Source organism: Nelumbo nucifera, chromosome 4 (assembly GCF_055504915.1).
Source record: "Nelumbo nucifera cultivar China Antique chromosome 4, China Antique-T2T, whole genome shotgun sequence".
NCBI classification, from domain to species: Eukaryota; Viridiplantae; Streptophyta; class Magnoliopsida; order Proteales; family Nelumbonaceae; genus Nelumbo; species Nelumbo nucifera.
In genome coordinates this window covers 52,644,933-52,660,950 of record NC_142652.1, presented here as the reverse complement: position 1 = coordinate 52,660,950, position 16,018 = coordinate 52,644,933, and the positions used below count along the sequence as shown (strand labels likewise).

Here is a 16,018-nt window from a genome sequence, read left to right as displayed (position 1 = left end):
CCCGCGATAGTATTGCATCTATCCGGGGGTGCGGCAGATCTGAAAAGCAAACACTCTGCTCACGTAGGAGCTTGTGCACGGTTACCAAGGGAGGAAGGCTGCATACACAGTTTTTTCAAGTCTAAAACAATTAATGGAGGGGAGCAAGATAGTGCATAAAGATCTAAGCGAGCATGAATTAAACGGGTGCGATCATACCAGCACTAATGCACCGGATCCCATCAGAACTCCGAAGTTAAGTGTGCATGGGCGGGAGTAGTCCTAGGATGGGTGACCTCCTCGGAAGTCCTCGTGTTGCACCCCAATTTTATTAATATTTTATTTCGATATCGTATTTGCAAATTCCATTTGTCGTTTCGGCGAGACAAACGCAAACAACGCGCCGGATACTCGGACCATTTGCGGCACAATCGTCATTACTGAATGAGAACCGTGCAAAAACCGGGCTTTTGGCATTCGTCGTGCATTGTGGGCCCCGCGATAGTATTGCATCTATCCGGGGGTGCGGCAGATCTAAAAAGCAAACACTCTGCTCACGTAAGAGCTTGTGCACGGTTACCAAGGGAGGAAGGCTGCATACACAGTTTTTTCAAGTCTAAAACAATTAATGGAGGGGAGCAAGATAGTGCATAAAGATCTAAGCGAGCATGAATTAAACGGGTGCGATCATACCAGCACTAATGCACCGGATCCCATCAGAACTCCGAAGTTAAGTGTGCATGGGCGGGAGTAGTCCTTGGATGGGTGACCTCCTGGGAAGTCCTCGTGTTGCACCCCAATTTTATTAATATTTTATTTCGATATCGTATTTGCAAATTCCATTTGTCGTTTCGGCGAGACAAACTCAAACAACGCGCCGGATACTCGGACCATTTGCGGCACGATCGTCATTACTGAATGGGAACCGTGCAAAAACCGGGCTTTTGGCATTCGTCGTGCATTGTGGGCCCCGCGATAGTATTGCATCTATCAGGGGGTGCGACAGATCTGAAAAGCAAACACTCTGCTCACGTAGGAGCTTGTGCACGGTTACCAAGGGAGGAAGGCTGCATACACAGTTTTTTCAAGTCTAAAACAATTAATGGAGGGGAGCAAGATAGTGCACAAAGATCTAAGCGAGCATGAATTAAACGGGTGCGATCATACCAGCACTAATGCACCGGATCTCATCAGAACTCCGAAGTTAAGCGTGCTTGGGCGAGAGTAGTACTAGGAAGCGTGACCTCCTGGGAAGTCCTCGTGTTGCACCCCAATTTTATTAATATTTTATTTTGATTTGTATTTGCAAATTCCATTTGTTGTTTCTGGGAGACAACTGGAAACAAAGCGTCGGATACTCGGACCATTTGCGGCACGATCGTCATTACTGAATGGCAACGATGCAAGAACCGGGCTTTCGGCATTCGTCGTGCATTGTGGGCCCCGCGATAGTATTGCATCTATCCGGAGGTGCGGCAGATCTGAAAAGCAAACACTCCGCTCACGTAGGAGCTTGTGCACGGTTACCAAGGGAGGAAGGCTGCATACACATTTTTTTCAAATCTAAAACAATTAATGGAAGGGAGCAAGATAGTTCATAAAGATCTAAGCGAGCATGAATTAAACTTGTGCGATCATACCAGCACAAATGCACCGGATCCCATCAGAACTCCGAAGTTAAGTGTGCTTGGGCGAGAGTAGTATTAGGATGGGTGACCTCCTGGGAAGTCCTTGTGTTTCACCCCAATTTTATTAATATTTTATTTCGATATCGTATTTGCAAATTCCATTTGTCGTTTCGGCGAGACAAACGCAAACAACGCGCCGGATACTCGGACCATTTGCGGCACGATTGTCATTACTGAATGGGAACCGTGAAAAAACCGGGCTTTTGGCATTCGTCGTGCATTGTGGGCCCCGCGATAGTATTGCATCTATCCGGGGGTGCGGCAGATCTAAAAAGCAAACACTCTGCTCACGTAAGAGCTTGTGCACGGTTACCAAGGGAGGAAGGCTGCATACACAGTTTTTTCAAGTCTAAAACAATTAATGGAGGGGAGCAAGATAGTGCATAAAGATCTAAGCGAGCATGAATTAAACGGGTGCGATCATACCAGCACTAATGCACCGGATCCCATCAGAACTCCGAAGTTAAGTGTGCTTGGGCGAGAGTAGTATTAGGATGGGTGACCTCCTCGGAAGTCCTTGTGTTTCACCCTAATTTTATTAATATTTTATTTCGATATCGTATTTGCAAATTCCATTTGTCGTTTCGGCGAGACAAACTCAAACAACGCGCCGGATACTCGGACCATTTGCGGCACGATCGTCATTACTGAATGGGAACCGTGCAAAAACCGGGCTTTTGGCATTCGTCGTGCATTGTGGGCCCCGCGATAGTATTGCATCTATCCGGGGGTGCAGCAGATCTGAAAAGCAAACACTCTGCTCACGTAGGAGCTTGTGCACGGTTACCAAGGGAGGAAGGCTGCATACACAGTTTTTTCAAGTCTAAAACAATTAATGGAGGGGAGCAAGATAGTGCATAAAGATCTAAGCGAGCATGAATTAAACGGGTGCGATCATACTAGCACTAATGCATCGGATCCCATCAGAACTCCGAAGTTAAGTGTGCATGGGCGGGAGTAGTCCTAGGATGGGTGACCTCCTGGGAAGTCCTCGTGTTGCACCCCAATTTTATTAATATTTTATTTCGATATCGTATTTGCAAATTCCATTTGTCGTTTCGGCGAGACAAACGCAAACAACGCGCCGGATACTCGGACCATTTGCGGCACGATTGTCATTACTGAATGGGAACCGTGAAAAAACCGGGCTTTTGGCATTCGTCGTGCATTGTGGGCCCCGCGATAGTATTGCATCTATCCGGGGGTGCGACAGATCTGAAAAGCAAACACTCTGCTCACGTAGGAGCTTGTGCACGGTTACCAAGGGAGGAAGGCTGCATACACAGTTTTTTCAAGTCTAAAACAATTAATGGAGGGGAGCAAGATAGTGCACAAAGATCTAAGCGAGCATGAATTAAACGGGTGCGATCATACCAGCACTAATGCACCGGATCTCATCAGAACTCCGAAGTTAAGCGTGCTTGGGCGAGAGTAGTACTAGGAAGGGTGACCTCCTGGGAAGTCCTCGTGTTGCACCCCAATTTTATTAATATTTTATTTTGATTTGTATTTGCAAATTCCATTTGTTGTTTCTGGGAGACAACTGGAAACAATGCGTCGGATACTCGGACCATTTGCAGCACGATCGTCATTACTGAATGGCAACGATGCAAGAACCGGGCTTTCGGCATTCGTCGTGCATTGTGGGCCCCGCGATAGTATTGCATCTATCCGGAGGTGCGGCAGATCTGAAAAGCAAACACTCCGCTCACGTAGGAGCTTGTGCACGGTTACCAAGGGAGGAAGGCTGCATACACATTTTTTTCAAATCTAAAACAATTAATGGAAGGGAGCAAGATAGTTCATAAAGATCTAAGCGAGCATGAATTAAACTTGTGCGATCATACCAGCACAAATGCACCGGATCCCATCAGAACTCCGAAGTTAAGTGTGCTTGGGCGAGAGTAGTATTAGGATGGGTGACCTCCTGGGAAGTCCTTGTGTTTCACCCCAATTTTATTAATATTTTATTTCGATATCGTATTTGCAAATTCCATTTGTCGTGTCGGCGAGACAAACTCAAACAACGCGCCGGATACTCGGACCATTTGCGGCACGATCGTCATTACTGAATGGGAACCGTGCAAAAACCGGGCTTTTGGCATTCGTCGTGCATTGTGGGCCCCGCGATAGTATTGCATCTATCCGGGGGTGCGGCAGATCTGAAAAGCAAACACTCTGCTCACGTAGGAGCTTGTGCACGGTTACCAAGGGAGGAAGGCTGCATACACAGTTTTTTCAAGTCTAAAACAATTAATGGAGGGGAGCAAGATAGTGCATAAAGATCTAAGCGAGCATGAATTAAACGGGTGCGATCATACCAGCACTAATGCACCGGATCCCATCAGAACTCCGAAGTTAAGTGTGCATGGGCGGGAGTAGTCCTAGGATGGGTGACCTCCTGGGAAGTCCTCGTGTTGCACCCCAATTTTATTAATATTTTATTTCGATATCGTATTTGCAAATTCCATTTGTCGTTTCGGCGAGACAAACGCAAACAACGCGCCGGATACTCGGACCATTTGCGGCACGATTGTCATTACTGAATGGGAACCGTGAAAAAACCGGGCTTTTGGCATTCGTCGTGCATTGTGGGCCCCGCGATAGTATTGCATCTATCCGGGGGTGCGGCAGATCTAAAAAGCAAACACTCTGCTCACGTAAGAGCTTGTGCACGGTTACCAAGGGAGGAAGGCTGCATACACAGTTTTTTCAAGTCTAAAACAATTAATGGAGGGGAGCAAGATAGTGCATAAAGATCTAAGCGAGCATGAATTAAACGGGTGCGATCATACCAGCACTAATGCACCGGATCCCATCAGAACTCCGAAGTTAAGCGTGCTTGGGCGAGAGTAGTACTAGGATGGGTGACCTCCTGGGAAGTCCTCGTGTTGCACCCCAATTTTATTAATATTTTATTTTGATTTGTATTTGCAAATTCCATTTGTTGTTTCTGGGAGACAACTGGAAACAATGCGTCGGATACTCGGACCATTTGCGGCACGATCGTCATTACTGAATGGCAACGATGCAAGAACCGGGCTTTCGGCATTCGTCATGCATTGTGGGCCCCGCGATAGTATGGCATCTATCCGGGGGTGCGGCAGATCTGAAATGCAAACACTCTGCTCACGTAGGAGCTTGTGCACGGTTAACAAGGGAGGAAGGCTGCATACACAGTTTTTTCAAATCTAAAACAATTAATGGAGGGGAGCAAGATAGTGCATGAAGATCTAAGCGAGCATGAATTAAACGGGTGCGATCATACCAGCACTAATGCACCGGATCCCATCAGAACTCCGAAGTTAAGTGTGCATGGGTGGGAGTAGTCCTAGGATGGGTGACCTCCTGGGAAGTCCTCGTGTTGCACCCCAATTTTATTAATATTTTATTTCGATATCGTATTTGCAAATTCCATTTGTCGTTTCGGCGAGACAAACGCAAACAACGCGCCGGATACTCGGACCATTTGCGGCACGATTGTCATTACTGAATGGGAACCGTGAAAAAACCGGGCTTTTGGCATTCGTCGTGCATTGTGGGCCACGCGATAGTATTGCATCTATCCGGGGGTGCGGCAGATCTAAAAAGCAAACACTCTGCTCACGTAAGAGCTTGTGCACGGTTACCAAGGGAGGAAGGCTGCATACACAGTTTTTTCAAGTCTAAAACAATTAATGGAGGGGAGCAAGATAGTGCATAAAGATCTAAGCGAGCATGAATTAAACGGGTGCGATCATACCAGCACTAATGCACCGGATCCCATCAGAACTCCGAAGTTAAGTGTGCATGGGCGGGAGTAGTCGTAGGATGGGTGACCTCCTGGGAAGTCCTCGTGTTGCACCCCAATTTTATTAAAATTTTATTTCGATATCGTATTTGCAAATTCCATTTGTCGTTTCGGCGAGACAAACGCAAACAACGCGCCGGATACTCGGACCATTTGCGGCACAATCGTCATTACTGAATGAGAACCGTGCAAAAACCGGGCTTTTGGCATTCGTCGTGCATTGTGGGCCCCGCGATAGTATTGCATCTATCCGGGGGTGCGGCAGATCTAAAAAGCAAACACTCTGCTCACGTAAGAGCTTGTGGACGGTTACCAAGGGAGGAAGGCTGCATACACAGTTTTTTCAAGTCTAAAACAATTAATGGAGGGGAGCAAGATAGTGCATAAAGATCTAAGCGAGCATGAATTAAACGGGTGCGATCATACCAGCACTAATGCACCGGATCCCATCAGAACTCTGAAGTTAAGCGTGCTTGGGCGAGAGTAGTACTAGGATGGGTGACCTCCTGGGAAGTCCTCGTGTTGCACCCCAATTTTATTAATATTTTATTTTGATTTGTATTTGCAAATTCCATTTGTTGTTTCTGGGAGATACTGGAAACAATGCGTCGGATACTCGGACCATTTGCGGCACGATCGTCATTACTGAATGGCCACGATGCAAGAACCGGGCTTTCGGCATTCGTCATGCATTGTGGGCCCCGCGATAGTATTGCATCTATCCGGAGGTGCGGCAGATCTGAAAAGCAAACACTCCGCTCACGTAGGAGCTTGTGCACGGATACCAAGGGAAAGAGGCTGCATACACATTTTTTTCAAATCTAAAACAATTAATGGAAGGGAGCAAGATAGGTCATAAAGATCTAAGCGAGCATGAATTAAACGGGTGCTATCATACCAGCACTAATGCACCGGATCTCATCAGAACTCCGAAGTTAAGTGTGCTTGGGCGAGAGTAGTATTAGGATGGGTGACCTCCTCGGAAGTCCTTGTGTTTCACCCTAATTTTATTAATATTTTATTTCGATATCGTATTTGCAAATTCCATTTGTCGTTTCGGCGAGACAAACTCAAACAACGCGCCGGATACTCGGACCATTTGCGGCACGATCGTCATTACTGAATGGGAACCGTGCAAAAACCGGGCTTTTGGCATTCGTCGTGCATTGTGGGCCCCGCGATAGTATTGCATCTATCCGGGGGTGCGGCAGATCTGAAAAGCAAACACTCTGCTCACGTAGGAGCTTGTGCACGGTTACCAAGGGAGGAAGGCTGCATACACAGTTTTTTCAAGTCTAAAACAATTAATGGAGGGGAGCAAGAAAGTGCATAAAGATCTAAGCGAGCATGAATTAAACGGGTGCGATCATACTAGCACTAATGCATCGGATCCCATCAGAACTCCGAAGTTAAGTGTGCATGGGCGGGAGTAGTCCTAGGATGGGTGACCTCCTGGGAAGTCCTCGTGTTGCACCCCAATTTTATTAATATTTTATTTCGATATCGTATTTGCAAATTCCATTTGTCGTTTCGGCGAGACAAACGCAAACAACGCGCCGGATACTCAGACCATTTGCGGCACGATTGTCATTACTGAATGGGAACCGTGAAAAAACCGGGCTTTTGGCATTCGTCGTGCATTGTGGGCCCCGCGATAGTATTGCATCTATCCGGGGGTGCGACAGATCTGAAAAGCAAACACTCTGCTCACGTAGGAGCTTGTGCACGGTTACCAAGGGAGGAAGGCTGCATACACAGTTTTTTCAAGTCTAAAACAATTAATGGAGGGGAGCAAGATAGTGCACAAAGATCTAAGCGAGCATGAATTAAACGGGTGCGATCATACCAGCACTAATCCACCGGATCTCATCAGAACTCCGAAGTTAAGCGTGCTTGGGCGAGAGTAGTACTAGGAAGGGTGACCACCTGGGAAGTCCTCGTGTTGCACCCCAATTTTATTAATATTTTATTTTGATTTGTATTTGCAAATTCCATTTGTTGATTCTGGGAGACAACTGGAAACAATGCGTCGGATACTCGGACCATTTGCGGCACGATCGTCATTACTGAATGGCAACGATGCAAGAACCGGGCTTTCGGCATTCGTCGTGCATTGTGGGCCCCGCGATAGTATTGCATCTATCCGGAGGTGCGGCAGATCTGAAAAGCAAACACTCCGCTCACGTAGGAGCTTGTGCACGGTTACCAAGGGAGGAAGGCTGCATACACATTTTTTTCAAATCTAAAACAATTAATGGAAGGGAGCAAGATAGTTCATAAAGATCTAAGCGAGCATGAATTAAACTTGTGCGATCATACCAGCACAAATGCACCGGATCCCATCAGAACTCCGAAGTTAAGTGTGCTTGGGCGAGAGTAGTATTAGGATGGGTGACCTCCTGGGAAGTCCTTGTGTTTCACCCCAATTTTATTAATATTTTATTTCGATATCGTATTTGCAAATTCCATTTGTCGTGTCGGCGAGACAAACTCAAACAACGCGCCGGATACTCGGACCATTTGCGGCACGATCGTCATTACTGAATGGGAACCGTGCAAAAACCGGGCTTTTGGCATTCGTCGTGCATTGTGGGCCCCGCGATAGTATTGCATCTATCCGGGGGTGCGGCAGATCTGAAAAGCAAACACTCTGCTCACGTAGGAGCTTGTGCACGGTTACCAAGGGAGGAAGGCTGCATACACAGTTTTTTCAAGTCTAAAACAATTAATGGAGGGGAGCAAGATAGTGCATAAAGATCTAAGTGAGCATGAATTAAACGGGTGCGATCATACCAGCACTAATGCACCGGATCCCATCAGAACTCCGAAGTTAAGTGTGCATGGGCGGGAGTAGTCCTAGGATGGGTGACCTCCTGGGAAGTCCTCGTGTTGCACCCCAATTTTATTAATATTTTATTTCGATATCGTATTTGCAAATTCCATTTGTCGTTTCGGCGAGACAAACGCAAACAACGCGCCGGATACTCGGACCATTTGCGGCACGATTGTCATTACTGAATGGGAACCGTGAAAAAACCGGGCTTTTGGCATTCGTCGTGCATTGTGGGCCCCGCGATAGTATTGCATCTATCCGGGGGTGCGGCAGATCTAAAAAGCAAACACTCTGCTCACGTAAGAGCTTGTGCACGGATACCAAGGGAGGAAGGCTGCATACACAGTTTTTTCAAGTCTAAAACAATTAATGGAGGGGAGCAAGATAGTGCATAAAGATCTAAGCGAGCATGAATTAAACGGGTGCGATCATACCAGCACTAATGCACCGGATCCCATCAGAACTCCGAAGTTAAGCGTGCTTGGGCGAGAGTAGTACTAGGATGGGTGACCTCCTGGGAAGTCCTCGTGTTGCACCCCAATTTTATTAATATTTTATTTTGATTTGTATTTGCAAATTCCATTTGTTGTTTCTGGGAGACAACTGGAAACAATGCGTCGGATACTCGGACCATTTGCGGCACGATCGTCATTACTGAATGGCAACGATGCAAGAACCGGGCTTTCGGCATTCGTCATGCATTGTGGGCCCCGCGATAGTATGGCATCTATCCGGGGGTGCGGCAGATCTGAAATGCAAACACTCTGCTCACGTAGGAGCTTGTGCACGGTTACCAAGGGAGGAAGGCTGCATACACAGTTTTTTCAAATCTAAAACAATTAATGGAGGGGAGCAAGATAGTGCATAAAGATCTAAGCGAGCATGAATTAAACGGGTGCGATCATACCAGCACTAATGCACCGGATCCCATCAGAACTCCGAAGTTAAGTGTGCGTGGGTGGGAGTAGTCCTAGGATGGGTGACTTCCTGGGAAGTCCTCGTGTTGCACCCCAATTTTATTAATATTTTATTTCGATATCGTATTTGCAAATTCCATTTGTCGTTTCGGCGAGACAAACGCAAACAACGCGCCGGATACTCGGACCATTTGCGGCACGATTGTCATTACTGAATGGGAACCGTGAAAAAACCGGGCTTTTGGCATTCGTCGTGCATTGTGGGCCCCGCGATAGTATTGCATCTATCCGGGGGTGCGGCAGATCTAAAAAGCAAACACTCTGCTCACGTAAGAGCTTGTGCACGGTTACCAAGGGAGGAAGGCTGCATACACAGTTTTTTCAAGTCTAAAACAATTAATGGAGGGGAGCAAAATAGTGCATAAAGATCTAAGCGAGCATGAATTAAACGGGTGCGATCATACCAGCACTAATGCACCGGATCCCATCAGAACTCCGAAGTTAAGTGTGCATGGGCGGGAGTAGTCGTAGGATGGGTGACCTCCTGGGAAGTCCTCGTGTTGCACCCCAATTTTATTAAAATTTTATTTCGATATCGTATTTGCAAATTCCATTTGTCGTTTCGGCGAGACAAACGCAAACAACGCGCCGGATACTCGGACCATTTGCGGCACAATCGTCATTACTGAATGAGAACCGTGCAAAAACCGGGCTTTTGGCATTCGTCGTGCATTGTGGGCCCCGCGATAGTATTGCATCTATCCGGGGGTGCGGCAGATCTAAAAAGCAAACACTCTGCTCACGTAAGAGCTTGTGCACGGTTACCAAGGGAGGAAGGCTGCATACACAGTTTTTTCAAGTCTAAAACAATTAATGGAGGGGAGCAAGATAGTGCATAAAGATCTAAGCGAGCATGAATTAAACGGGTGCGATCATACCAGCACTAATGCACCGGATCCCATCAGAACTCTGAAGTTAAGCGTGCTTGGGCGAGAGTAGTACTAGGATGGGTGACCTCCTGGGAAGTCCTCGTGTTGCACCCCAATTTTATTAATATTTTATTTTGATTTGTATTTGCAAATTCCATTTGTTGTTTCTGGGAGATACTGGAAACAATGCGTCGGATACTCGGACCATTTGCGGCACGATCGTCATTACTGAATGGCCACGATGCAAGAACCGGGCTTTCGGCATTCGTCATGCATTGTGGGCCCCGCGATAGTATTGCATCTATCCGGAGGTGCGGCAGATCTGAAAAGCAAACACTCCGCTCACGTAGGAGCTTGTGCACGGTTACCAAGGGAAAGAGGCTGCATACACATTTTTTTCAAATCTAAAACAATTAATGGAAGGGAGCAAGATAGGTCATAAAGATCTAAGCGAGCATGAATTAAACGGGTGCTATCATACCAGCACTAATGCACCGGATCTCATCAGAACTCCGAAGTTAAGTGTGCTTGGGCGAGAGTAGTATTAGGATGGGTGACCTCCTCGGAAGTCCTTGTGTTTCACCCTAATTTTATTAATATTTTATTTCGATATCGTATTTGCAAATTCCATTTGTCGTTTCGGCGAGACAAACTCAAACAACGCGCCGGATACTCGGACCATTTGCGGCACGATCGTCATTACTGAATGGGAACCGTGCAAAAACCGGGCTTTTGGCATTCGTCGTGCATTGTGGGCCCCGCGATAGTATTGCATCTATCCGGGGGTGCGGCAGATCTGAAAAGCAAACACTCTGCTCACGTAGGAGCTTGTGCACGGTTACCAAGGGAGGAAGGCTGCATACACAGTTTTTTCAAGTCTAAAACAATTAATGGAGGGGAGCAAGATAGTGCATAAAGATCTAAGCGAGCATGAATTAAACGGGTGCGATCATACTAGCACTAATGCATCGGATCCCATCAGAACTCCGAAGTTAAGTGTGCATGGGCGGGAGTAGTCCTAGGATGGGTGACCTCCTGGGAAGTCCTCGTGTTGCACCCCAATTTTATTAATATTTTATTTCGATATCGTATTTGCAAATTCCATTTGTCGTTTCGGCGAGACAAACGCAAACAACGCGCCGGATACTCAGACCATTTGCGGCACGATTGTCATTACTGAATGGGAACCGTGAAAAAACCGGGCTTTTGGCATTCGTCGTGCATTGTGGGCCCCGCGATAGTATTGCATCTATCCGGGGGTGCGACAGATCTGAAAAGCAAACACTCTGCTCACGTAGGAGCTTGTGCACGGTTACCAAGGGAGGAAGGCTGCATACACAGTTTTTTCAAGTCTAAAACAATTAATGGAGGGGAGCAAGATAGTGCACAAAGATCTAAGCGAGCATGAATTAAACGGGTGCGATCATACCAGCACTAATGCACCGGATCTCATCAGAACTCCGAAGTTAAGCGTGCTTGGGCGAGAGTAGTACTAGGAAGGGTGACCACCTGGGAAGTCCTTGTGTTGCACCCCAATTTTATTAATATTTTATTTTGATTTGTATTTGCAAATTCCATTTGTTGATTCTGGGAGACAACTGGAAACAATGCGTCGGATACTCGGACCATTTGCGGCACGATCGTCATTACTGAATGGCAACGATGCAAGAACCGGGCTTTCGGCATTCGTCGTGCATTGTGGGCCCCGCGATAGTATTGCATCTATCCGGAGGTGCGGCAGATCTGAAAAGCAAACACTCCGCTCACGTAGGAGCTTGTGCACGGTTACCAAGGGAGGAAGGCTGCATACACATTTTTTTCAAATCTAAAACAATTAATGGAAGGGAGCAAGATAGTTCATAAAGATCTAAGCGAGCATGAATTAAACTTGTGCGATCATACCAGCACAAATGCACCGGATCCCATCAGAACTCCGAAGTTAAGTGTGCTTGGGCGAGAGTAGTATTAGGATGGGTGACCTCCTGGGAAGTCCTTGTGTTTCACCCCAATTTTATTAATATTTTATTTCGATATCGTATTTGCAAATTCCATTTGTCGTGTCGGCGAGACAAACTCAAACAACGCGCCGGATACTCGGACCATTTGCGGCACGATCGTCATTACTGAATGGGAACCGTGCAAAAACCGGGCTTTTGGCATTCGTCGTGCATTGTGGGCCCCGCGATAGTATTGCATCTATCCGGGGGTGCGGCAGATCTGAAAAGCAAACACTCTGCTCACGTAGGAGCTTGTGCACGGTTACCAAGGGAGGAAGGCTGCATACACAGTTTTTTCAAGTCTAAAACAATTAATGGAGGGGAGCAAGATAGTGCATAAAGATCTAAGCGAGCATGAATTAAACGGGTGCGATCATACCAGCACTAATGCACCGGATCCCATCAGAACTCCGAAGTTAAGTGTGCATGGGCGGGAGTAGTCCTAGGATGGGTGACCTCCTGGGAAGTCCTCGTGTTGCACCCCAATTTTATTAATATTTTATTTCGATATCGTATTTGCAAATTCCATTTGTCGTTTCGGCGAGACAAACGCAAACAACGCGCCGGATACTCGGACCATTTGCGGCACGATTGTCATTACTGAATGGGAACCGTGAAAAAACCGGGCTTTTGGCATTCGTCGTGCATTGTGGGCCCCGCGATAGTATTGCATCTATCCGGGGGTGCGGCAGATCTAAAAAGCAAACACTCTGCTCACGTAAGAGCTTGTGCACGGATACCAAGGGAGGAAGGCTGCATACACAGTTTTTTCAAGTCTAAAACAATTAATGGAGGGGAGCAAGATAGTGCATAAAGATCTAAGCGAGCATGAATTAAACGGGTGCGATCATACCAGCACTAATGCACCGGATCCCATCAGAACTCCGAAGTTAAGCGTGCTTGGGCGAGAGTAGTACTAGGATGGGTGACCTCCTGGGAAGTCCTCGTGTTGCACCCCAATTTTATTAATATTTTATTTTGATTTGTATTTGCAAATTCCATTTGTTGTTTCTGGGAGACAACTGGAAACAATGCGTCGGATACTCGGACCATTTGCGGCACGATCGTCATTACTGAATGGCAACGATGCAAGAACCGGGCTTTCGGCATTCGTCATGCATTGTGGGCCCCGCGATAGTATGGCATCTATCCGGGGGTGCGGCAGATCTGAAATGCAAACACTCTGCTCACGTAGGAGCTTGTGCACGGTTAGCAAGGGAGGAAGGCTGCATACACAGTTTTTTCAAATCTAAAACAATTAATGGAGGGGAGCAAGATAGTGCATAAAGATCTAAGCGAGCATGAATTAAACGGGTGCGATCATACCAGCACTAATGCACCGGATCCCATCAGAACTCCGAAGTTAAGTGTGCGTGGGTGGGAGTAGTCCTAGGATGGGTGACTTCCTGGGAAGTCCTCGTGTTGCACCCCAATTTTATTAATATTTTATTTCGATATCGTATTTGCAAATTCCATTTGTCGTTTCGGCGAGACAAACGCAAACAACGCGCCGGATACTCGGACCATTTGCGGCACGATTGTCATTACTGAATGGGAACCGTGAAAAAACCGGGCTTTTGGCATTCGTCGTGCATTGTGGGCCCCGCGATAGTATTGCATCTATCCGGGGGTGCGGCAGATCTAAAAAGCAAACACTCTGCTCACGTAAGAGCTTGTGCACGGTTACCAAGGGAGGAAGGCTGCATACACAGTTTTTTCAAGTCTAAAACAATTAATGGAGGGGAGCAAGATAGTGCATAAAGATCTAAGCGAGCATGAATTAAACGGGTGCGATCATACCAGCACTAATGCACCGGATCCCATCAGAACTCCGAAGTTAAGTGTGCATGGGCGGGAGTAGTCGTAGGATGGGTGACCTCCTGGGAAGTCCTCGTGTTGCACCCCAATTTTATTAAAATTTTATTTCGATATCGTATTTGCAAATTCCATATGTCGTTTCGGCGAGACAAACGCAAACAACGCGCCGGATACTCGGACCATTTGCGGCACAATCGTCATTACTGAATGAGAACCGTGCAAAAACCGGGCTTTTGGCATTCGTCGTGCATTGTGGGCCCCGCGATAGTATTGCATCTATCCGGGGGTGCGGCAGATCTAAAAAGCAAACACTCTGCTCACGTAAGAGCTTGTGCACGGTTACCAAGGGAGGAAGGCTGCATACACAGTTTTTTCAAGTCTAAAACAATTAATGGAGGGGAGCAAGATAGTGCATAAAGATCTAAGCGAGCATGAATTAAACGGGTGCGATCATACCAGCACTAATGCACCGGATCCCATCAGAACTCTGAAGTTAAGCGTGCTTGGGCGAGAGTAGTACTAGGATGGGTGACCTCCTGGGAAGTCCTCGTGTTGCACCCCAATTTTATTAATATTTTATTTTGATTTGTATTTGCAAATTCCATTTGTTGTTTCTGGGAGATACTGGAAACAATGCGTCGGATACTCGGACCATTTGCGGCACGATCGTCATTACTGAATGGCCACGATGCAAGAACCGGGCTTTCGGCATTCGTCATGCATTGTGGGCCCCGCGATAGTATTGCATCTATCCGGAGGTGCGGCAGATCTGAAAAGCAAACACTCCGCTCACGTAGGAGCTTGTGCACGGTTACCAAGGGAAAGAGGCTGCATACACATTTTTTTCAAATCTAAAACAATTAATGGAAGGGAGCAAGATAGGTCATAAAGATCTAAGCGAGCATGAATTAAACGGGTGCTATCATACCAGCACTAATGCACCGGATCTCATCAGAACTCCGAAGTTAAGTGTGCTTGGGCGAGAGTAGTATTAGGATGGGTGACCTCCTCGGAAGTCCTTGTGTTTCACCCTAATTTTATTAATATTTTATTTCGATATCGTATTTGCAAATTCCATTTGTCGTTTCGGCGAGACAAACTCAAACAACGCGCCGGATACTCGGACCATTTGCGGCACGATCGTCATTACTGAATGGGAACCGTGCAAAAACCGGGCTTTTGGCATTCGTCGTGCATTGTGGGCCCCGCGATAGTATTGCATCTATCCGGGGGTGCGGCAGATCTGAAAAGCAAACACTCTGCTCACGTAGGAGCTTGTGCACGGTTACCAAGGGAGGAAGGCTGCATACACAGTTTTTTCAAGTCTAAAACAATTAATGGAGGGGAGCAAGATAGTGCATAAAGATCTAAGCGAGCATGAATTAAACGGGTGCGATCATACTAGCACTAATGCATCGGATCCCATCAGAACTCCGAAGTTAAGTGTGCATGGGCGGGAGTAGTCCTAGGATGGGTGACCTCCTGGGAAGTCCTCGTGTTGCACCCCAATTTTATTAATATTTTATTTCGATATCGTATTTGCAAATTCCATTTGTCGTTTCGGCGAGACAAACGCAAACAACGCGCCGGATACTCAGACCATTTGCGGCACGATTGTCATTACTGAATGGGAACCGTGAAAAAACCGGGCTTTTGGCATTCGTCGTGCATTGTGGGCCCCGCGATAGTATTGCATCTATCCGGGGGTGCGACAGATCTGAAAAGCAAACACTCTGCTCACGTAGGAGCTTGTGCACGGTTACCAAGGGAGGAAGGCTGCATACACAGTTTTTTCAAGTCTAAAACAATTAATGGAGGGGAGCAAGATAGTGCACAAAGATCTAAGCGAGCATGAATTAAACGGGTGCGATCATACCAGCACTAATGCACCGGATCTCATCAGAACTCCGAAGTTAAGCGTGCTTGGGCGAGAGTAGTACTAGGAAGGGTGACCACCTGGGAAGTCCTTGTGTTGCACCCCAATTTTATTAATATTTTATTTTGATTTGTATTTGCAAATTCCATTTGTTGATTCTGGGAGACAACTGGAAACAATGCGTCGGATAC

General features: G+C 46.8%; 26 non-coding genes and 8 pseudogenes across 26 annotated transcripts; all 34 read left to right on the top strand.

Annotated features, from left to right (window-relative positions):
• The first annotated feature begins 184 nt into the window (after nt 1-184).
• LOC148797661 (5S ribosomal RNA) lies at nt 185-303 on the top strand. The gene has a single exon (XR_016069260.1). It is a non-coding gene; the product is annotated as a 5S ribosomal RNA (ribosomal RNA).
• Nucleotides 304-658: 355 nt separating this feature from the next.
• On the top strand, nt 659-777 carry LOC148797660 (5S ribosomal RNA). The gene has a single exon (XR_016074389.1). It is a non-coding gene; the product is annotated as a 5S ribosomal RNA (ribosomal RNA).
• Nucleotides 778-1,132: 355 nt separating this feature from the next.
• Nucleotides 1,133-1,251, top strand: LOC148797659 (5S ribosomal RNA). Its single transcript, XR_016069386.1, has one exon. It is a non-coding gene; the product is annotated as a 5S ribosomal RNA (ribosomal RNA).
• Nucleotides 1,252-1,605: 354 nt separating this feature from the next.
• Nucleotides 1,606-1,724, top strand: LOC148797658 (5S ribosomal RNA; annotated as a pseudogene).
• A 355-nt stretch (nt 1,725-2,079) lies between these two features.
• Nucleotides 2,080-2,198, top strand: LOC148797657 (5S ribosomal RNA; annotated as a pseudogene).
• Nucleotides 2,199-2,553: 355 nt separating this feature from the next.
• Nucleotides 2,554-2,672, top strand: LOC148797656 (5S ribosomal RNA). Its single transcript, XR_016070228.1, has one exon. It is a non-coding gene; the product is annotated as a 5S ribosomal RNA (ribosomal RNA).
• Nucleotides 2,673-3,027: 355 nt separating this feature from the next.
• On the top strand, nt 3,028-3,146 carry LOC148797655 (5S ribosomal RNA). The gene has a single exon (XR_016072482.1). It is a non-coding gene; the product is annotated as a 5S ribosomal RNA (ribosomal RNA).
• Nucleotides 3,147-3,500: 354 nt separating this feature from the next.
• LOC148797654 (5S ribosomal RNA) lies at nt 3,501-3,619 on the top strand (annotated as a pseudogene).
• Nucleotides 3,620-3,974: 355 nt separating this feature from the next.
• Nucleotides 3,975-4,093, top strand: LOC148797653 (5S ribosomal RNA). Its single transcript, XR_016074168.1, has one exon. It is a non-coding gene; the product is annotated as a 5S ribosomal RNA (ribosomal RNA).
• A 355-nt stretch (nt 4,094-4,448) lies between these two features.
• Nucleotides 4,449-4,567, top strand: LOC148797652 (5S ribosomal RNA). Its single transcript, XR_016074735.1, has one exon. It is a non-coding gene; the product is annotated as a 5S ribosomal RNA (ribosomal RNA).
• A 354-nt stretch (nt 4,568-4,921) lies between these two features.
• LOC148797651 (5S ribosomal RNA) lies at nt 4,922-5,040 on the top strand. Its single transcript, XR_016068932.1, has one exon. It is a non-coding gene; the product is annotated as a 5S ribosomal RNA (ribosomal RNA).
• A 355-nt stretch (nt 5,041-5,395) lies between these two features.
• Nucleotides 5,396-5,514, top strand: LOC148797650 (5S ribosomal RNA). Its single transcript, XR_016075494.1, has one exon. It is a non-coding gene; the product is annotated as a 5S ribosomal RNA (ribosomal RNA).
• A 355-nt stretch (nt 5,515-5,869) lies between these two features.
• LOC148797649 (5S ribosomal RNA) lies at nt 5,870-5,988 on the top strand. The gene has a single exon (XR_016071436.1). It is a non-coding gene; the product is annotated as a 5S ribosomal RNA (ribosomal RNA).
• A 353-nt stretch (nt 5,989-6,341) lies between these two features.
• LOC148797648 (5S ribosomal RNA) lies at nt 6,342-6,460 on the top strand (annotated as a pseudogene).
• A 355-nt stretch (nt 6,461-6,815) lies between these two features.
• Nucleotides 6,816-6,934, top strand: LOC148797647 (5S ribosomal RNA). The gene has a single exon (XR_016070227.1). It is a non-coding gene; the product is annotated as a 5S ribosomal RNA (ribosomal RNA).
• A 355-nt stretch (nt 6,935-7,289) lies between these two features.
• LOC148797646 (5S ribosomal RNA) lies at nt 7,290-7,408 on the top strand. Its single transcript, XR_016072850.1, has one exon. It is a non-coding gene; the product is annotated as a 5S ribosomal RNA (ribosomal RNA).
• Nucleotides 7,409-7,762: 354 nt separating this feature from the next.
• On the top strand, nt 7,763-7,881 carry LOC148797645 (5S ribosomal RNA; annotated as a pseudogene).
• A 355-nt stretch (nt 7,882-8,236) lies between these two features.
• On the top strand, nt 8,237-8,355 carry LOC148797644 (5S ribosomal RNA). The gene has a single exon (XR_016074167.1). It is a non-coding gene; the product is annotated as a 5S ribosomal RNA (ribosomal RNA).
• Nucleotides 8,356-8,710: 355 nt separating this feature from the next.
• On the top strand, nt 8,711-8,829 carry LOC148797643 (5S ribosomal RNA). The gene has a single exon (XR_016074724.1). It is a non-coding gene; the product is annotated as a 5S ribosomal RNA (ribosomal RNA).
• Nucleotides 8,830-9,183: 354 nt separating this feature from the next.
• LOC148797642 (5S ribosomal RNA) lies at nt 9,184-9,302 on the top strand. The gene has a single exon (XR_016070510.1). It is a non-coding gene; the product is annotated as a 5S ribosomal RNA (ribosomal RNA).
• A 355-nt stretch (nt 9,303-9,657) lies between these two features.
• Nucleotides 9,658-9,776, top strand: LOC148797641 (5S ribosomal RNA). Its single transcript, XR_016075493.1, has one exon. It is a non-coding gene; the product is annotated as a 5S ribosomal RNA (ribosomal RNA).
• A 355-nt stretch (nt 9,777-10,131) lies between these two features.
• Nucleotides 10,132-10,250, top strand: LOC148797640 (5S ribosomal RNA). The gene has a single exon (XR_016071435.1). It is a non-coding gene; the product is annotated as a 5S ribosomal RNA (ribosomal RNA).
• Nucleotides 10,251-10,603: 353 nt separating this feature from the next.
• LOC148797639 (5S ribosomal RNA) lies at nt 10,604-10,722 on the top strand (annotated as a pseudogene).
• A 355-nt stretch (nt 10,723-11,077) lies between these two features.
• On the top strand, nt 11,078-11,196 carry LOC148797638 (5S ribosomal RNA). Its single transcript, XR_016070226.1, has one exon. It is a non-coding gene; the product is annotated as a 5S ribosomal RNA (ribosomal RNA).
• Nucleotides 11,197-11,551: 355 nt separating this feature from the next.
• On the top strand, nt 11,552-11,670 carry LOC148797637 (5S ribosomal RNA). The gene has a single exon (XR_016073351.1). It is a non-coding gene; the product is annotated as a 5S ribosomal RNA (ribosomal RNA).
• A 354-nt stretch (nt 11,671-12,024) lies between these two features.
• LOC148797636 (5S ribosomal RNA) lies at nt 12,025-12,143 on the top strand (annotated as a pseudogene).
• Nucleotides 12,144-12,498: 355 nt separating this feature from the next.
• On the top strand, nt 12,499-12,617 carry LOC148797635 (5S ribosomal RNA). The gene has a single exon (XR_016074166.1). It is a non-coding gene; the product is annotated as a 5S ribosomal RNA (ribosomal RNA).
• A 355-nt stretch (nt 12,618-12,972) lies between these two features.
• Nucleotides 12,973-13,091, top strand: LOC148797634 (5S ribosomal RNA). The gene has a single exon (XR_016074713.1). It is a non-coding gene; the product is annotated as a 5S ribosomal RNA (ribosomal RNA).
• A 354-nt stretch (nt 13,092-13,445) lies between these two features.
• LOC148797633 (5S ribosomal RNA) lies at nt 13,446-13,564 on the top strand. The gene has a single exon (XR_016070509.1). It is a non-coding gene; the product is annotated as a 5S ribosomal RNA (ribosomal RNA).
• Nucleotides 13,565-13,919: 355 nt separating this feature from the next.
• Nucleotides 13,920-14,038, top strand: LOC148797632 (5S ribosomal RNA). Its single transcript, XR_016075492.1, has one exon. It is a non-coding gene; the product is annotated as a 5S ribosomal RNA (ribosomal RNA).
• A 355-nt stretch (nt 14,039-14,393) lies between these two features.
• LOC148797631 (5S ribosomal RNA) lies at nt 14,394-14,512 on the top strand. The gene has a single exon (XR_016071434.1). It is a non-coding gene; the product is annotated as a 5S ribosomal RNA (ribosomal RNA).
• A 353-nt stretch (nt 14,513-14,865) lies between these two features.
• Nucleotides 14,866-14,984, top strand: LOC148797630 (5S ribosomal RNA; annotated as a pseudogene).
• Nucleotides 14,985-15,339: 355 nt separating this feature from the next.
• On the top strand, nt 15,340-15,458 carry LOC148797629 (5S ribosomal RNA). Its single transcript, XR_016070225.1, has one exon. It is a non-coding gene; the product is annotated as a 5S ribosomal RNA (ribosomal RNA).
• Nucleotides 15,459-15,813: 355 nt separating this feature from the next.
• Nucleotides 15,814-15,932, top strand: LOC148797628 (5S ribosomal RNA). The gene has a single exon (XR_016073350.1). It is a non-coding gene; the product is annotated as a 5S ribosomal RNA (ribosomal RNA).
• Nucleotides 15,933-16,018: the final 86 nt, after the last annotated feature.